The sequence below is a fragment of the Schistocerca cancellata genome, chromosome 5, assembly GCF_023864275.1.
Source record: "Schistocerca cancellata isolate TAMUIC-IGC-003103 chromosome 5, iqSchCanc2.1, whole genome shotgun sequence".
NCBI lineage: Eukaryota > Metazoa > Arthropoda > Insecta > Orthoptera > Acrididae > Schistocerca > Schistocerca cancellata.
In genome coordinates this window covers 396937717-396957244 of record NC_064630.1, presented here as the reverse complement: position 1 = coordinate 396957244, position 19528 = coordinate 396937717, and the positions used below count along the sequence as shown (strand labels likewise).

Sequence of the window (19528 nt, the reverse complement as noted above, 5' to 3'; positions counted from 1 at the left end):
CAGAAGTCATAGTTATTGAAAACAAATGAAATTAAAAATTAGGAACTTAACCTCAGATTTTCTGTTAACAGTGAGATAGAGGGGCTGGCCAGTACTTACCTCAGCTCAGTACAGCCGATAGATACACATAAAACAGAACCAAAAATTTAAAAATTTACATTCCTAGCTTTCGGAACAAATGTTCCTTCATCAGGGAGGAGAGAGGGGAAAGAAAGGGAAGAAGGGAAAGGAGATTCAGTTACTCACAACCCAGGCTATGAAGCAACAGTGAAAGGAAAATAGGTAGGGTAGCAAGGATGGAGGCATGGTTGTCAGAGGGAATTTTTGGTTCTGTTTTATGTGTATCTATCGGCTGTACTGAGCTGAGGTAAGTACTGGCCAGCCCCTCTATCTCTTTGTTAGTATTTGTTTCACATCTTTATATGAGATTTTCTGTTAACAGTGGCAGATGACGACAGAGTTAATCTTACAGTAAAATAAGCAAAATAACAATGTCAGTATACAACATTATTTACAGGCTTTGTTACTACGATATTTTAGTTTCGACTGCTGGCAACGTCACTAACCTAGCAATTGTCACATTGCAGTTGCCCAGTATGCATGTCTTACTGCAAATGAACCATGTAAACAAGAACATCCCTAGAATGTGTTTTCACAAAATATTGTTACTTCCGTGTGTCATTTCTACCATAGCAAATGATCAGTACACTGAGCAGAAATTGGTAGCACTTAAATCTTTGAGTTCACATATTGGAGATTTTAATATGTGATAGAGAAGGTAAATCAGAGTTATGAATATGAAAGCATCTTCTTCCTTTTACCATTCTTAAAAGTTACGTACATATATGATTTTTTTCTTTGTGTAAATCTGTGGCAAAATACCTTTCAAATTAATATAAGTTTCATTGGCCTCCTTGTATAATTATGGCTAAAAATCAAACAATGCAAAATTCTTGATGGAACAATGGCTGTATTATGAAAAGGATAGACTGCTACTTACCACATAGTGGAGATACTGAGTCGCAGATAGGCACAACAAACAGACTGTCAACCATGTAAGATTTTGACCAAAAAGGCCTTCATCAGTATTAGACAACAGACAGTTACGCAAACGCAACACATCTGGCTGACAAGGCCAGACTGAGAGCAACAATGCATGATGGGAGATGCAGCAGTCAGGGGATTGGATAGAAGACCGGGGGGGGGAGTAAAAAAAGACTGAGTAGGACAATGACTAAGGTTGAGGCCAGGAGGGTTACGAAAATGCAGGATATACTGCAGGGAGAATTCCCACCTGTGCAATTCACAAAATTTGCCATTGATAGGAAGGATCCATATGATGCGGGCTGTGAAGCAGTCATTAAAATGGAGAACACTGTGTTGAGCAGCATGCTCAGCAACTGTGTCGTCAAGCTGTTTCATGGCCAAAGTTTGTCTGTGACCATTCAAGCGGACAGACAGCTTGTTGGTTGTCATGCCCATGTAGAATGTGGCACAGCAGTTGCAGCTTAGCTTGTAGATCACATGACTGGTTTCACAGGTAGCCCTGCTTTTGATGGGATAGGTGATTCTTGTGACTAGACTGGAGTAGGTGGTGGTGGTGGGAGGATTTATGGGACAGGTCTTGCATATAGGTCTATTACAGGGACATGAGCCATGAGGAAAGGGGTTAGGAGCAGAGGTTGTGTAGGGACGGACAAGGATATTGTGCAGGTTCAGTGGGTGGTGGAATACAACTATGGGAATGATAGTGGGTAGGACATTTCTCATTTCAGGGCACAACGAGAGGTAGTCAAAACCATGCTGGAGAATGTGATTCAACTGCTCAAGTCCTGGATGGTACTGGGTCACGAGAAGAATGCTGCTCTGTGGCTGGTCAATGAGGCTATAGGAAGTGGGATTGACTGGAGTGATAAGTCATTGGAGATCTGTTTCTGTACAAGGATGGGAAGGTAATTATAGTCTGTGACGATCTCAGTGAGACGCTTTGTATATTTCATGAGGGACTGCTTGTCACTACAGATGCGACGACCATACGTGGCTAGGCTGTTTGGAAGGGACTCGTTGGTATGGAATGAAACGCAGGTGTCAAAGTGGAGATATTGCTGGTGGTTGATGGGTCTGATATGAATGGAGGTACTGTTGTAGCCATCTTTGAGGTAGGAGTAGACATCAAGGAAGGTTCCCTGTTGGGTTGAAGAGGATCAGATGAAGCGAATGGGGGATTAGGTGTTGAGGTCGTGGAGGAATGTGGTTAGGGTATCGTCATCCTTGATCCAGATCACGAATATGTCATCAGTGAATCTGAATCAGGTGGGTTTTGGGATTCTGTGTGATTAGAAAGGATTACTCTAGATGGCCCATGAATAGGTTTGCATAGGATGATGCCTCGCGGATGTCCATTGCTGTACCCCGAATTCGTTTGCAGCTGATGCCTTCAAAGGAGAAGTAATTACGGGTGAGGATATAGTTGGTCATGGCTACTAGGAAGGATAGTGTAGGTTTGGGATCCATTGAGTGTTGGGAAACATAGTGTTTAATGGTGGCAAGGCTGTAGGCATTAGTAATGTTAGTGTAAAGGGAGCTGGCATCAAGAGTGATTAGCAGGATACCATGTGGTAAAGGAACAGGTACTGTGAAAAGTCAGAGGAGAAAATGGTTGGTATCTTTTATATAGGAGAGTAGGTTGTGGGTAATAGGCTGAAGATGTTGGTCTGCAAGAGCAGAGATTCTCTTAGTGGTGATACAGTAACCGGCCACACTGGGATGTCCTTGATGATTGGGTTTATGGACTTCGGGAAGCATGTAGAAGGTAGGAGTGCGAGGAGAGGTAGGGGTGAGTAGAGAGATGGACCCAGTTGAGAAGTTCTGGGATGGGCCTAAGACTGTAAGACAAGACTGGAGATTCTGCTGGATTTCTGAAATGGGGTCACTGTAGCAGCTGGTGGAGGTGCTTGCAGCAGGTGATTTGTGCAGTTCAAAACAACATTGGTGAAGCCGCCTTTGTCAGCAGATAGGATTATAAGGTCAGGATTTTAGGCGGTGGATTGTGGGTGTTTCTACGGATGCAAGGTTAACTTGCATGTTGAGGGATTGGGGAATAATGGTAAGGCAAGCTTTGAAGTTAAGAAATTTTGGAAAGTTAACCAGATGTGATTTGGAGGCAGTGGGGGTGGATCCCTGTTGGATGTAGGATTGAACTGGGTCAGGCAGGATTCAACATTGGTTTGGTTGAGTCTGGTTGGTAGAGTTGTTGGCAAAAAAGTGTTTCCACTGTAGGGACCAGGAGATGGAGAGGAGATCTTTATGACAATTAACTCTTACAGTAAAGGGTCAGGGATGGTAGAGATACAGTGAAGGAAGTGGTTGGTGTCCTGGATCCCTACTTGTCCCCTCCGTATACGCTAACATCCATCACACCCATGCCCTTACAGCTATGCAACATTACCTTTCCCAGCGTCCTTCAGATTCCAAACCCACTACCTCATTCCTCTTACACCACACTTACTTTATCCTAACCCGCAACTACTTCCTCTCTGAACGCAAATAAATCTGTGACACAGCCATAGGCACCCGCATGGCACCCTCCTATGCCAGCGTGTTTATGGACCACCTAGAGGCTTCCTAGCCTCTCAAAATGCTAATCTCCTAGTCTGGTTCAGGTCATTGATGATATCTTCATGGTCTGGACTCGAGGACAGGACACTCTTATCTTCATTCCTCCACAGCCTCAACACCTTCTCTCCCAGCCACTTCACCTGGTCATCCTTGGCTCAGTGTGCCACCTTTTATAGGTTGATTACCTCTTCTCTGACAGCTCCATCTGCCCCTCTGTCCATATTAAAACCACCAACAGTACCTGCATTTCGACAACTGTCATCCCTTTCACGCCAAAAAACCCCTCAAAGGCCTTCAGTGACAGGCATTATCCCCAGACCTAGTCTACAAACAAATCTCACACGCCATTTCCCTTCACACCCCCAGTCCTCCCACCAGCCCCAAGAATCAGCCACAAAGAAGTGCCATCCCCCCCCCCTCCCCCCATCATCCAATACCAACCCGGGCTGGAACAACTGAACCACATCCTTTGCCAGGGCTTTAATTACCTATTATACTGTTCTGAAAAGAGGGACGTCCTACCTGAAATTCTTCCCATTCCCCCCAAAACTTGTGTTCCATTAGCCACCCTACCTCTACAATGCCCTAGTCCATTCCTATGCCACTCCCAGCCCCAACCCCTTGCCACAAGGCTCATATCCATGTGGAAGACCCAGGAGCAAGACCTATCCAATCCACCCACCTATTCCAATCTTGTCACAGGTTTATCCTACCCCATCAGGTTCTGGGCCACCTGTTGAAGCAGTCGTGTCATACACCAGCTTTGCTGCAATCATTGCACAGCTTTTTATATTGGTATGACTACCAACTGGCTGTCCACCAGGATGAACGGCCATCACCAAACTGCGGCCAAGAGCAAAGTAGACCACTTTGAGGCACAACATGCAGCTGAACATAGCATGCTTGATTTCAGTAGCTGCTTCACTACCCAGGTCATCTGGATCCTCCCCTCCACCAACAATTTTTCTGAACATTGCAGTACACAACATATTCTCCACTTACAACACCCATTTTTCCCCGATCCTCTCCTTTTTCTCTCCATTTTCCCCACCTCCCTGCCCCGCAACCTCCTGATGCTGCGGATCTCGACATTGTAGTAACTGCACATTCTGCCAGACAGCAATCCTCTCTCCCCCCATCGATACACTGCCATCCTTCCCCTTCCCCTCCAGATTGCTGTTTTCATTCCAAGTAATAGCTGCATTCTGGTCTGAGTTGCCAGAGGTGGTGGTCATGTGTGCATGAGGTCTGTTTGGTTTTGTGGATGAATGGTGTATGCTCCTCTTTTTCTGGTGAAGGCTGTGGCTGAAAGCTTATGTGTGTCTGTTAATTGTGTCTGTCTGTATCTTAACATGTCATCCTTACAGTAAGTAGCAATCTGTCTTTTCCTACATTGTTAATTTTGTAAATAGATATTAGTGATTGTAGTCTGTTTAAATCCAAAATGGCATTTTGTTATCTCTGGTAGTGGAATGAGAGTGCCAGCATGTGTGCAGATCAGCCATAATTGTCTCCTTTGGTAGCTCATTCAAGAAGTAGTCAACAGTAGGGCGCTACTCTGTTGTGCGCAATGACATTTGTTCGGAAATGCACCCACTTTGTCAATTTGAAAGGTCTGACACACAACCAATCCATATTTACTGACAAAGTATTCGTAATTAAGTTCCCGAATTTACCGCCCTCCAGGAAAGTCTTGCGCTCAAATTACTTTTGGGACCGAGAACTGGCTGAAACCCAAAGTGGAAAGCTCCAAGCTATTCAGTGAGTCATGGAATGTATATTGAAAAGACAGATTAGAGGCTGTAGGAGGGGGAGTGTTAATTGCAGTTGACAAAAATATTGTCTCAATTGAGGTTGAGGTTGAGTGTGACAGTGAAGTCATCTGGTTGCATATAACAGGTGTAGCTGAAACTAAATTAATTGTTGGACATTTTAACTTGCCACCCATTTCTGCTGTGACAGTTCTAGTCATTCAAAGAAAGTTCACAGTGAGTAGTGCATAAATGCGTACATTATCAATACTAGTTGGAGGCAACTTTAACCTCCTGAGTATAGATTGGGATGTCTACGGATTCATTGCAGGGTTACAGACAGACAGTTATGTAAAATGCTTTTGAACATGTTTTTCGAAAATTGTCTTGGGCGTCTAGCTCAGTAGCCCACAGGCAGTGGAAGTGTCTTAAACCTTGTAGCTACAAATAGACCAGACATTATCAACAGTGTCGGTATAGAAACAGGAATTAGCAATCATGATGTCATTATAGCAACTATGATTACAAAAGTTAATAAATCAGTGTGTATGTTTGTGTGTCTGTCGACCTGCCAGCACTTTCATTTGGTAAGTCACATCATCATATATATGATGGACACATATATATATATGATGATGTGACTTACCAAATGAAAGTGCTGGCAGGTCGACAGACACACAAACATACACACTGATTTATTAACAATATATATATATATATATATATATATATATATATATATATATATATATATATATATATATATATATATATGGTTATAATAGAAGGAAACATTCCACGAAGGAAAAATATACCTAAAAACAAAGATGACGTGACTTACCAAATGAAAGTGCTGGCAGGTCGACAGACACACAAACATACACACAAAATTCAAGCTTTCGCAACAAACTGTTGCCTCATCAGGAAAGAGGGAAGGAGAGGGAAAGACGAAAGGATGTGGGTTTTAAGGGAGAGGGTAAGGAGTCATTCCAGTCCCGGGAGCGGAAAGACTTACCTTAGGGGGAAAAAAGGACGGGTATACACTCGCGCACACACACACATATCCATCCACACATATACAGACACAAGCAGACATATTTAAAGACAAAGAGTTTGGGCAGAGATGTCAGTCGAGGCAGAAGTGCAGAGGCAAAGATGTTGATGAATGACAGGTGAGGTATGAGTGGTGGAAATTTGAAATTAGCGGAGATTGAGGCCTGGTGGATAACGGGAAGAGAGGATATATTGAAGAGCAAGTTCCCATCTCCGGAGTTCGGATAGGTTGGTGTTAGCAGGAAGTATCCAGATAACCCGGACGGTGTAACACTGCGCCAAGATGTGCTGGCCGTGCACCAAGGCATGTTTAGCCACAGGGTGATCCTCATTACCAACAAACACTGTCTGCCTGTGTCCATTCATGCTAATGGACAGTTTGTTGCTGGTCATTCCCACATAGAATGCATCACAGTGTAGGCAGGTCAGTTGGTAGATCACGTGGGTGCTTTCACACGTGGCTCTGTCTTTGATTGTGTACACCTTCCAGGTTACAGGACTGGAGTAGGTGGTGGTGGGAGGGTGCATGGGACAGGTTTTACACCGGGGGCAGTTACAAGGGTAGGAGCCAGAGGGTAGGGAAGGTGGTTTGGGGATTTCATAGGGATGAACTAAGAGGTTACGAAGATTAGGTGGACGGCGGAAAGACACTCTTGGTGGAGTGGGGAGGAGTTCATGAAGGATGGATCTCATTTCAGGGCAGGATTTGAGGAAGTCGTATCCCTGCTGGAGAGCCACATTCAGAATCTGATCCAGTCCCGGAAAGTATCCTGTCACAAGTGGGGCACTTTTGTGGTTCTTCTGTGAGAGGTTCTGGGTTTGAGAGGACGAGGAAGTGGCTCTGGTTATTTGCTTCTGTACCAGGTCGGGAGGGTAGTTGCGGGATGCGAAAGCTGTTTTCAGGTTGTTGGTGTAATGCTTCAGGGATTCCGGACTGGAGCAGATTCGTTTGCCACGAAGACCTAGGCTGTAGGGAAGGGACCGTTTGATGTGGAATGGGTGGCAGCTGTCGTAATGGAGGTACTGTTGCTTGTTGGTGGGTTTGATGTGGACGGACGTGTGAAGCTGGCCATTGGACAGGTGAAGGTCAACATCAAGGAAAGTGGCATGAGATTTGGAGTAGGACCAGGTGAATCTGATGGAACCAAAGGAGTTGAGGTTGGAGAGGAAATTCTGGAGTTCTTCTTCACTGTGAGTCCAGATCATGAAGATGTCATCAATAAATCTGTACCAAACTTTGGGTTGGCAGGCCTGGGTAACCAAGAAGGCTTCCTCTAAGCGACCCATGAATAGGTTGGCGTACGAGGGGGCCATCCTGGTACCCATGGCTGTTCCCTTTAATTGTTGGTATGTCTGGTTTTCAAAAGTGAAGAAGTTGTGGGTCAGGATGAAGCTGGCTAAGGTAATGAGGAAAGATGTTTTAGGTAGGGTGGCAGGTGATCGGCGTGAAAGGAAGTGCTCCATCGCAGGGAGGCCCTGGACGTGCGGGATATTTGTGTATAAGGAAGTGGCATCAATGGTTACAAGGATGGTTTCTGGGGGTAACGGATTGGGTAAGGATTCCAGGCGTTCGAGAAAGTGGTTGGTGTCTTTGATGAAGGATGGGAGACTGCATGTAATGGGTTGAAGGTGTTGATCTACGTAGGCAGAGATACGTTCTGTGGGGGCTTGGTAACCAGCTACAATGGGGCGGCCGGGATGATTGGGTTTGTGAATTTTAGGAAGAAGGTAGAAGGTATGGGTGCGGGGTGTCGGTGGGGTCAGGAGGTTGATGGAGTCAGGTGAAAGGTTTTGTAGGGGGCCTAAGGTTCTGAGGATTCCTTGAAGCTCTGCCTGGACATCAGGAATGGGATTACCTTGGCAAACTTTGTATGTGGTGTTGTCTGAAAGCTGACGCAGTCCCTCAGCCACATACTCCCAACGATCAAGTACCACGGTCGTGGAACCCTTGTCCGCCAGAAGAATGACGATGGACCGGTCAGCCTTCAGATCACGGATAGCCTGGGCTTCAGCAGTGGTGATGTTGGGAGTAGGATTAAGGTTTTTTAAGAAGGATTGAGAGGCAAGGCTGGAAGTCAGAAATTGCTGGAAGGTTTGGAGAGGGTGATTTTGAGGAAGAGGAGGTGGGTCCCGCTGTGACGGAGGACGGAACTGTTCCAGGCAGGGTTCAATTTGGATAGTGTCTTGGGGAGTTGGATCATTAGGGGTAGGATTAGGATCATTTTTCTTCGTGGCAAAGTGATACTTCCAGCAGAGAGTACTAGTGTAGGACAGTAAATCTTTGACGAGGGCTGTTTGGTTGAATCTGGGAGTGGGGCTGAAGGTGAGGCCTTTGGATAGGACAGAGGTTTTGGATTGGGAGAGAGGTCTGGAGGAAAGGTTAACTACTGAATTAGGGTGTTGTGGTGCCGGATTGTGTTGATCGGAATTTTGAGGTTTTGGAGGGAGTGGAGCTGGAAGTGGGAGATTGAGTAGATGGGAGAGACTGGGTTTGTGTGCAATGAGAGGTGGTTGAGGTTTGCTGGAAAGGTTGTGAAGGGTGAGTGAGTTGCCTTTCCGGAGGTGGGAAACCAGGAGATTGGATAGTTTTTTGAGGTGAAGGGTGGCATGCTGTTCTAATTGGCGGTTGGCCTGTAGGAGGATGCTCTGAATAGCCGGTGTGGATGTGGGAGAGGAAAGATTGAGGACTTTTATTAAGGATAGGAGTTGACGGGTATGTTCATTGGCTGAGTTGATGTGTAGGTGAAGGATTAGGTGGGTGAGGGCAATGGATTGTTCAGTTTGGAACTGGTATAGGGACTGATGGAAAGAAGGGTTGCAGCCAGAGATGGGAACTTTAAGTGTGAGGACTTTGGGGGTTATGCCAAATTTCAGACAAGCCTGAGAAAATAAAATATGTGAGCGTAATCTGGCTAGGGTGAAGGCATGTTTGCGGAGGGAATGTAAATAAAACTTAATGGGGTCATTGTGGGGGTGTTGTGAGGGTGACATGGTATTAGAAGGTGGAAAGTTTAACATGAGGTTGAAATGAAAAAGAAAGATAGAAATATATGGGGAGAGATAAAGGTGAACTAGAAAGCAATTGGAGATCTGGTATGAAAAAAGACGAAAAAGTGTTGGTTAAGTTGATCCTGTGGTGAACTTGGGTTGGTAGACAGCGATGTGCAAAAAGGTTAGGTGGTTGTGTTGCCGCTAAATCACGTTAAAGGACGGAGAAATTCGGGAAAATTTCGAGAAAATTTCGAAAAAACGTATTAAAGGAGTGGTGTTGTGGTGAAAGATTACGAAAATGGAGCTAACAATTGTAGAAATAATGACGTTAAAACCTGTGGGGAGTGACTAAAATGATCAGTGAAGTGCGAAAAACGGAAGTGGAAATAAAGTTAAAGTTATTAGAACTAGCCGAAATGGTTGTTAAATACGTGAAAGCAGCTGTTATTGAACTAGAAACGGTGGATTTTATAGCAGCGGTAGTGTTGAAGGCGGAAAATAAAATTTTTTGGTTATGGTTGGGAAGTGGGTTACGTATTATTGAGCATATATAGGCGGGATAAAATTGTATAGTAGATTACGGTAAAAGGGGAAGGTGAATACAAAGTGAAACTACTGGTAAAAACAGAAAGAGAAAATAAAGAGAAATAAGACGACAGGAAAGATTTCGAAATGCAAAGGCGACAATAACAAACGTAATTGTTGGGTTCAAATTAATGATATGGTTATAATAGAAGGAAACATTCCACGAAGGAAAAATATACCTAAAAACAAAGATGACGTGACTTACCAAATGAAAGTGCTGGCAGGTCGACAGACACACAAACGAACACAAACATACACACAAAATTCAAGCTTTCGCAACAAACTGTTGCCTCATCAGGAAAGAGGGAAGGAGAGGGAAAGACGAAAGGATGTGGGTTTTAAGGGAGAGGGTAAGGAGTCATTCCAGTCCCGGGAGCGGAAAGACTTACCTTAGGGGGAAAAAAGGACGGGTATACACTCGCACACACACACATATCCATCCACACATATACAGACACAAGCAGACATATTTAAAGACAAAGAGTTTGGGCAGAGATGTCAGTCGAGGCAGAAGTGCAGAGGCAAAGATGTTGTTGAATGACAGGTGAGGTATGAGTGGCGGCAACTTGAAATTAGCGGAGATTGAGGCCTGGTGGATAACGGGAAGAGAGGATATATTGAAGAGCAAGTTCCCATCTCCGGAGTTCGGATAGGTTGGTGTTAGTAGGAAGTATCCAGATAACCCGGACGGTGTAACACTGCGCCAAGATGTGCTGGTCGTGCACCAAGGCATGTTTAGCCACAGGGTGATCCTCATTACCAACAAACACTGTCTGCCTGTGTCCATTCATGATCCTAATCCTACCCCTAATGATCCAACTCCCCAAGACACTATCCAAATTGAACCCTGCCTGGAACAGTTCCGTCCTCCGTCACAGCGGGACCCACCTCCTCTTCCTCAAAATCACCCTCTCCAAACCTTCCAGCAATTTCTGACTTCCAGCCTTGCCTCTCAATCCTTCTTAAAAAAACCTTAATCCTACTCCCAACATCACCACTGCTGAAGCCCAGGCTATCCGTGATCTGAAGGCTGACCGGTCCATCGTCATTCTTCCGGCGGACAAGGGTTCCACGACCGTGGTACTTGATCGTTGGGAGTATGTGGCTGAGGGACTGCGTCAGCTTTCAGACAACACCACATACAAAGTTTGCCAAGGTAATCCCATTCCTGATGTCCAGGCAGAGCTTCAAGGAATCCTCAGAACCTTAGGCCCCCTACAAAACCTTTCACCTGACTCCATCAACCTCCTGACCCCACCGACACCCCGCACCCATACCTTCTACCTTCTTCCTAAAATTCACAAACCCAATCATCCCGGCCGCCCCATTGTAGCTGGTTACCAAGCCCCCACAGAACGTATCTCTGCCTACGTAGATCAACACCTTCAACCCATTACATGCAGTCTCCCATCCTTCATCAAAGACACCAACCACTTTCTCGAACGCCTGGAATCCTTACCCAATCCGTTACCCCCAGAAACCATCCTTGTAACCATTGATGCCACTTCCTTATACACAAATATCCCGCACGTCCAGGGCCTCCCTGCGATGGAGCACTTCCTTTCACGCCGATCACCTGCCACCCTACCTAAAACATCTTTCCTCATTACCTTAGCCAGCTTCATCCTGACCCACAACTTCTTCACTTTTGAAAACCAGACATACCAACAATTAAAGGGAACAGCCATGGGTACCAGGATGGCCCCCTCGTACGCCAACCTATTCATGGGTCGCTTAGAGGAAGCCTTCTTGGTTACCCAGGCCTGCCAACCCAAAGTTTGGTACAGATTTATTGATGACATCTTCATGATCTGGACTCACAGTGAAGAAGAACTCCAGAATTTCCTCTCCAACCTCAACTCCTTTGGTTCCATCAGATTCACCTGGTCCTACTCCAAATCCCATGCCACTTTCCTTGATGTTGACCTTCACCTGTCCAATGGCCAGCTTCACACGTCCGCCCACATCAAACCCACCAACAAGCAACAGTACCTCCATTACGACAGCTGCCACCCATTCCACATCAAACGGTCCCTTCCCTACAGCCTAGGTCTTCGTGGCAAACGAATCTGCTCCAGTCCGGAATCCCTGAAGCATTACACCAACAACCTGAAAACAGCTTTCGCATCCCGCAACTACCCTCCCGACCTGGTACAGAAGCAAATAACCAGAGCCACTTCCTCGTCCTCTCAAACCCAGAACCTCTCACAGAAGAACCACAAAAGTGCCCCACTTGTGGCAGGATACTTTCCGGGACTGGATCAGATTCTGAATGTGGCTCTCCAGCAGGGATACGACTTCCTCAAATCCTGCCCTGAAATGAGATCCATCCTTCATGAACTCCTCCCCACTCCACCAAGAGTGTCTTTCCGCCGTCCACCTAACCTTCGTAACCTCTTAGTTCATCCCTATGAAATCCCCAAACCACCTTCCCTACCCTCTGGCTCCTACCCTTGTAACCGCCCCCGGTGTAAAACCTGTCCCATGCACCCTCCCACCACCACCTACTCCAGTCCTGTAACCCGGAAGGTGTACACAATCAAAGGCAGAGCCACGTGTGAAAGCACCCACGTGATCTACCAACTGACCTACCTACACTGTGATGCATTCTATGTGGGAATGACCAGGAACAAACTGTCCATTCGCATGAATGGACACAGGCAGACAGTGTTTGTTGGTAATGAGGATCACCCTGTGGCTAAACATGCCTTGGTGCACGACCAGCACATCTTGGCGCAGTGTTACACCGTCCGGGTTATCTGGATACTTCCTACTAACACCAACCTATCCGAACTGCGGAGATGGGAACTTGCTCTTCAATATATCCTCTCTTCCCGTTATCCACCAGGCCTCAATCTCCACTAATTTCAAATTTCCGCCACTCATACCTCACCTGTCATTCAACAACATCTTTGCCTCTGCACTTCTGCCTCGACTGACATCTCTGCCCAAACTCTTTGTCTTTAAAAATGTCTGCTTGTGTCTGTATATGTGTGGATGGATATGTGTGTGTGTGCGAGTGTATACCCGTCCTTTTTTCCCCCTAAGGTATGTCTTTCCGCTCCCGGGATTGGAATGACTCCTTACCCTCTCCCTTAAAACCCACATCCTTTCGTCTTTCCCTCTCCTTCCCTCTTTCCTGATGAGGCAACAGTTTGTTGCGAAAGCTTGAATTTTGTGTGTATGTTTGTGTTCGTTTGTGTGTCTGTCGACCTGCCAGCACTTACATTTGGTAAGTCACATCATCTTTGTTTTTAGGTGTGTGTGTATATATATATATATATATATACACACACACACCTAAAAACAAAGATGATGTGACTTACCAAATGTAAGTGCTGGCAGGTCGACAGACACACAAACGAACACAAACATACACACAAAATTCAAGCTTTCGCAACAAACTGTTGCCTCATCAGGAAAGAGGGAAGGAGAGGGAAAGACGAAAGGATGTGGGTTTTAAGGGAGAGGGTAAGGAGTCATTCCAGTCCCGGGAGCGGAAAGACTTACCTTAGGGGGAAAAAAGGACAGGTATACACTCGCACACACACACACACACACTCACATCCATCTGCATATACACAGACACAAGCAGAAAAATGTCTGCTTGTGTCTGTGTATATGCGGAATGTCCAGGGCCTCGCTGCGATGGAGCACTTCCTTTCACGCCGATCACCTGCCGCCCTACCTAAAACCTCTTTCCTCATTACCTTAGCCAGCTTCATCCTGACCCACAACTTCTTCACTTTTGAAGGCCAGACATACCAACAATTAAAGGGAACAGCCATGGGTACCAGGATGGCCCCCTCGTACGCCAACCTATTCATGGGTCGCTTAGAGGAAGCCTTCTTGGTTACCCAGGCCTGCCAACCCAAAGTTTGGTACAGATTTATTGATGACATTTTCATGATCTGGACTCACAGTGAAGAAGAACTCCAGAATTTCCTCTCCAACCTCAACTCCTTTGGTTCCATCAGTTTCACCTGGTCCTACTCTAAATCCCATGCCACTTTCCTTGACATTGACCTCCACCTGTCCAACGGCCAGCTTCACACGTCTGTCCACATCAAACCCACCAACAAGCAACAGTACCTCCATTATGACAGCTGCCACCCATTCCACATCAAACGGTCCCTTCCCTACAGCCTAGGTCTTCGTGGCAAACGAATCTGCTCCAGTCCGGAATCCTTGAACCATTACACCAACAACCTGAAAACAGCTTTTGCATCCCGTAACTACCCTCCCGACCTGGTACAGAAGCAAATAACCAGAGCCACTTCCTCATCTCCTCAAACCCGGAACCTTCCACAGAAGAACCCCAAAAGTGCCCCACTTGTGACAGGATACTTTCCGGGACTGGATCAGATTCTGAATGTGGCTCTCCAGCAGGGATACGACTTCCTCAAATCCTGCCCTGAAATGAGATCCATCCTTCATGAAATCCTCCCCACTCCACCAAGAGTGTCTTTCCGCCGTCCACCTAACCTTCGTAACCTCTTAGTTCATCCCTATGAAATCCCCAAACCACCTTCCCTACCCTCTGGCTCCTACCCCTGTAACCGCCCCCGGTGTAAAACCTGTCCCATGCACCCTCCCACCACCACCTATTCCAGTCCTGTAACCCGGAAGGTGTACACGATCAAAGGCAGAGCCACGTGTGAAAGCACCCACGTGATTTACCAACTGACCTACCTACACTGTGAAGCGTTCTATGTGGGAATGACCAGCAACAAACTGTCCATTCGCATGAATGGACACAGGCAGACAGTGTTTGTTGGTAATGAGGATCACCCTGTGGCTAAACATGCCTTGGTGCACGGCCAGCACATCTTGGCACAGTGTTACACCGTCCGGGTTATCTGGATACTTCCCACTAACACCAACCTGTCAGAACTCCGGAGATGGGAACTTGCCCTTCAGCATATCCTCTCTTCTCGCTATCCGCCAGGCCTCAATCTCCGCTAATTTCTAATTTCAATCTGCCGCCGCTCATACCTCACCTGTCTTTCAACATCATCTTTGCCTCTGTACTTCCGTCCCGACTGACATCTCTGCCCAAACACTTTGCCTTTACAAATGTCTGCTTGTGTCTGTGTATGTGTGGATGGATGTGTGCGAGTGTGTGCCTGTCCTTTTTTCCCCCTAAGGTGGGTCTTTCCGCTCCCGGGATTGGGGTGGCTCCTTGCCCTCTCCCTTGAAACCCATATCCTTTTGTCTTTCCTTCTCCTTCCCTCTTTCCTGGCGGGGCGACCGTTGGTTGCGAAAGCTGGGATTTTGTGTGTGTGTTTGTGTTTGTTTGTGTGTCTGTCGGCCTGCCAGCACTTTTGTTTGGTGGGTCTCATCATCTTTCTTTTTATATATATATATATATATATATATATATATATATATATATATATATATATATATATATATATATATATATATATATATATATATAGACTTGCCGGGCGGGGGCGCTGGCGGGTCGGTGGACACGCGGACGGGCACAGGCATGCGCGCGGGATTCTGGCTTTTGCGACCAGCGGTTGCCTCGTCGGGGGTGAGGGACGGGGGGATTTGGGTTTTGGGGGAGGGGGTGGGGAGTCGTTCCGGTCCTGGGGGCGGGGGGGCTTGCCTTGGGGGGAGGGGGGGACAGGTGTGCGCACGCGCGCGTGTCCATCCGCATATACACAGACAAACTCTTTGCCTTTACAAATGTCTGCTTGTGTCTGTGTATATGCGGATGGGTGTGTGTGTGCGGGTGTGTACCTGTCCTTTTTTCCCCCCTAAGGTAGGTCTTTCCGCTCCCGGGATTGGAATGACTCCTTACCCTCTCCCTTAAAACCCAAATCCTAAATCCTTTTTTTTTCCCCCCCTCTTTCCTGACGAGGCGGCTGTTGGTTGCGAAAGCTGGAATTTTGTGTGTATGTTTGTGTTTGTTTGTGTGTCTATCGACCTGCCAGCGCTTTTGTTTGGTAAGTCTCATCATCTTTCTTTTTAAATATATTTTTCCCACGTGGAATGTTTCCCTCTATTATTATGACAAAAGATAACTGATACAAAATTGTACGATATATATATATATATATATTACACCAACAACCTGAAAACAGCTTTTGCATCCCGTAACTACCCTCCTGACCTTGTACAGAAGCAAATAACCAGAGCCACTTCCTCATCTCCTCAAACCCGGAACCCTCCACAGAAGAACCCCAAAAGTGCCCCACTTGTGACAGGATACTTTCCGGGACTGGATCAGATTCTGAATGTGGCTCTCCAGCAGGGATACGACTTCCTCAAATCCTGCCCTGAAATGAGATCCATCCTTCATGAAATCCTCCCCACTCCACCAAGAGTGTCTTTCCGCCGTCCACCCAACCTTCGTAACCTCTTAGTTCATCCCTATGAAATCCCCAAACCACCTTCCCTACCCTCTGGCTCCTACCCCTGTAACCGTCCCCGGTGTAAAACCTGTCCCATGCACCCTCCCACCACCACCTATTCCAGTCCTGTAACCCGGAAGGTGTACACGATCAAAGGCAGAGCCACGTGTGAAAGCACCCACGTGATTTACCAACTGACCTGCCTACACTGTGAAGCGTTCTATGTGGGAATGACCAGCAACAAACTGTCCATTCGCATGAATGGACACAGGCAGACAGTGTTTGTTGGTAATGAGGATCACCCTGTGGCTAAACATGCCTTGGTGCACGGCCAGCACATCTTGGCACAGTGTTACACCGTCTGGGTTATCTGGATACTTCCCACCAACACCAACCTGTCAGAACTCCGGAGATGGGAACTTGCCCTTCAGCATATCCTCTCTTCTCGCTATCCGCCAGGCCTCAATCTCCGCTAATTCCTAATTTCAATCTGCCGCCGCTCATATCTCACCTGTCTTTCAACATCATCTTTGCCTCTGTACTTCCGTCCCGACTGACATCTCTGCTCAAACTCTTTGCCTTTACAAATGTCTGCTTGTGTCTTGTATGTATGGATGGATATGTGTGTGCGAGTGTATACCTGTCCTTTTTTCCCCCTAAGGTAAGTCTTTCCGCTCCCGGGATTGGAATGACTCCTTACCCTCTCCCTTAAAACCCATATCCTTTTGTCTTTCCTTCTCCTTCCCTCTTTCCTGACGAGGCAACCGTTGGTTGCGAAAGCTAGATTTTGTGTGTATGTTTGTGTGTCTATCGACCTGCCAGCGCTTTTGTTTGGTAAGTCTCATCATCTTTCTTTTTAAATATATTTTTCCCACGTGGAATGTTTCCCTCTATTATATTCATATATATATATATATATCGTACAATTTTGTATCAGTTATCTTTTGTCATAAATCTCAATATTCAGATTACAATTCTTCAAACAATGCTCAGGCTAATCGGCACAAAGACAATCTCAGAAGCTTTTTTCTAACAACCACCAGAGAGAGTACTACAAAGAATAATTATGCGTTCATGGCGTAGCTATTGTATGAAACTACTTTGCGAATGGATTCTGTGCGTATGAAGATAGAAAATTAGTAAACGTCATTCAAGGGTGGAATTGTATCAGAATAATTCATCGAATATAAAGAGATATTACAAGCAGTTATTAGCATCTCACTTAGACAGTGAACTGGCATCACTTAGTTCCAGTAAGATGCGTGTAGAGGAATTATAGGCAAAGTTTAAGCAGATTGTAAATTGTTATCTGGAGAGCTATGTGCATAGTAAGTGGATAAAGGATGGAAAAGAACCAGGAAGATTTAATAACGAAATTTGGCAGCAGATGCTGAGGAAGCAGAGGCTGTTGTACTTGCGGTTCAAAAGGGTTCGCACAAATGACAACAAGTGAAGGTTAATAGAGATTTGTTCATCTGTGAAAAGATCTATGCATGAAACATACCACAGTTACCACCATTACACCTTAGCAAAAGATCTGGCAGAGAACCCAAGGAAATTCTGGTCTTATGTAAAATCGTTAAGTGGGTCTAAGGCTTCCATTCAGTCCCTTGTTGTCCAGTCCGGTGTGACAGTTGAAGATAGCAGAACGAAAGCCAAAGTTTTAAATTTCACATTCAAGTAATCATCCATACAGGAGAAATATACCATCATTTGACCATCGGACAGACTCTCGTATGTGCAATATAGTAATAAGCATACCTGGCATAGGGAAACCACTGAAAGATTTGAAAGCAATAGATCACCAGGTCTGGATGGAACCATAGATTGATTTTACAAAGAGTACTCTACAGCATTGGCCCCTTACACAGCTTGCATTTATTGTGAATCTCTCGCCCAGGACAAAGCCCGAAGCAACTGGGAAAAAGTACAGGTGACTGTAGCATATAAGAAGGGTAAAAGAACGGACACACAAAATTACAGGGCAATAATCCCTAACTTTTGTTTGCTGCAGAATCCTTAAACATATTCTCAGTCCGAATATAATAAACTTTCTTGAGACTAAGCAGCTTATGTCCATGAATCAGCATGGTCTTAGAAGGCATCGCTCGTACGAAACTCAGCTTATCCTTTTCTCACACATTATACTGTGAACTACAGGTGAAGGGCAACAGCTAGATCCCATATTTCTACATTTCTGGAAAGCATCTGACATGGTGCCCCATTGCAGGCTGTTAACAAAGCTACGAGCATATGGAATATGTAACAGATATGTGAGTGGCTCGAAGATTTCTTAAGTAGAAGAATGCAATATCTGGTCCAGGACGGCGAGTGTTCATCAAAGACAAGTGTGTCATCATGAGAGCCCCAGGGAAGTGTAATAGGACCGTTGTTTCCCGCTCTATGCATAAATGATGTGGCGGACAGGGTGGACAGCAATCTACGGTTGTTTGCTGATGATCCCGTGGTGTACGGTAAGGTGTCGAATTTGAGCAACTGTAGTAAGATACAAGACAACTTAGACAAAATTTCCAGTTGGTGTGATGAATGGCAGCTAGTCCTGAATGTGGAAAAATGTAAGTTAGTGCAGATGGGTAGGAAGATCAGAGCTGTAATACTTGGATACGGTATTACTAGTGTCCTTTTTGACACAGTCAAATTGTGTAAATATCTGGGCATAACATTGTACAGCGATAGGAGGTGAAATGAGCATGTGAGAACTGTGGAAAGGAAGGCAAATGGTAGACTTCAGCTTATTGGGAAAATTGTAGGAAAGAGTGGTTCACTTGTAACGGAGACCACACATAGGACACTGGTGCGACTTATTCTTGAGTACTGCTCGATTGTTTGGGATCTGTAGCAGGTCGGATTGAAGGAAGACATTGGAATAATTCAGAGGTGGGCTGCTAGATATGCTACTGATAGGTTTGAACAACACACAAGTGTGTCGCAGATGCTTCGGGAACTCAAACGGAAATCCCTGGAGCAAAGGCAACATTCTTTTTGAGAAACACTAGTGAGAAAATTTAGAGACACGGCATTTGAACCTGACCACTGAATGATTCTGCTGCTGCCAACGTACATTGCGCGTATGAGCTACGAAGATAAGATTCGAGAAATTGTGGCTCATAGGGAGGCATACAGACAGTCATTTTTCCCTCACTC

The 19528-nt window shown here is 45.7% G+C and overlaps 1 protein-coding gene across 1 annotated transcript in view; it reads left to right on the top strand.

The window, feature by feature from the left end:
• The window catches only part of LOC126187863 (DNA polymerase epsilon catalytic subunit 1), a 332843-nt gene that overhangs the window by 224934 nt on the left and 88381 nt on the right, over positions 1-19528 (top strand). The gene's annotated exons all lie outside the window — the stretch shown is intronic.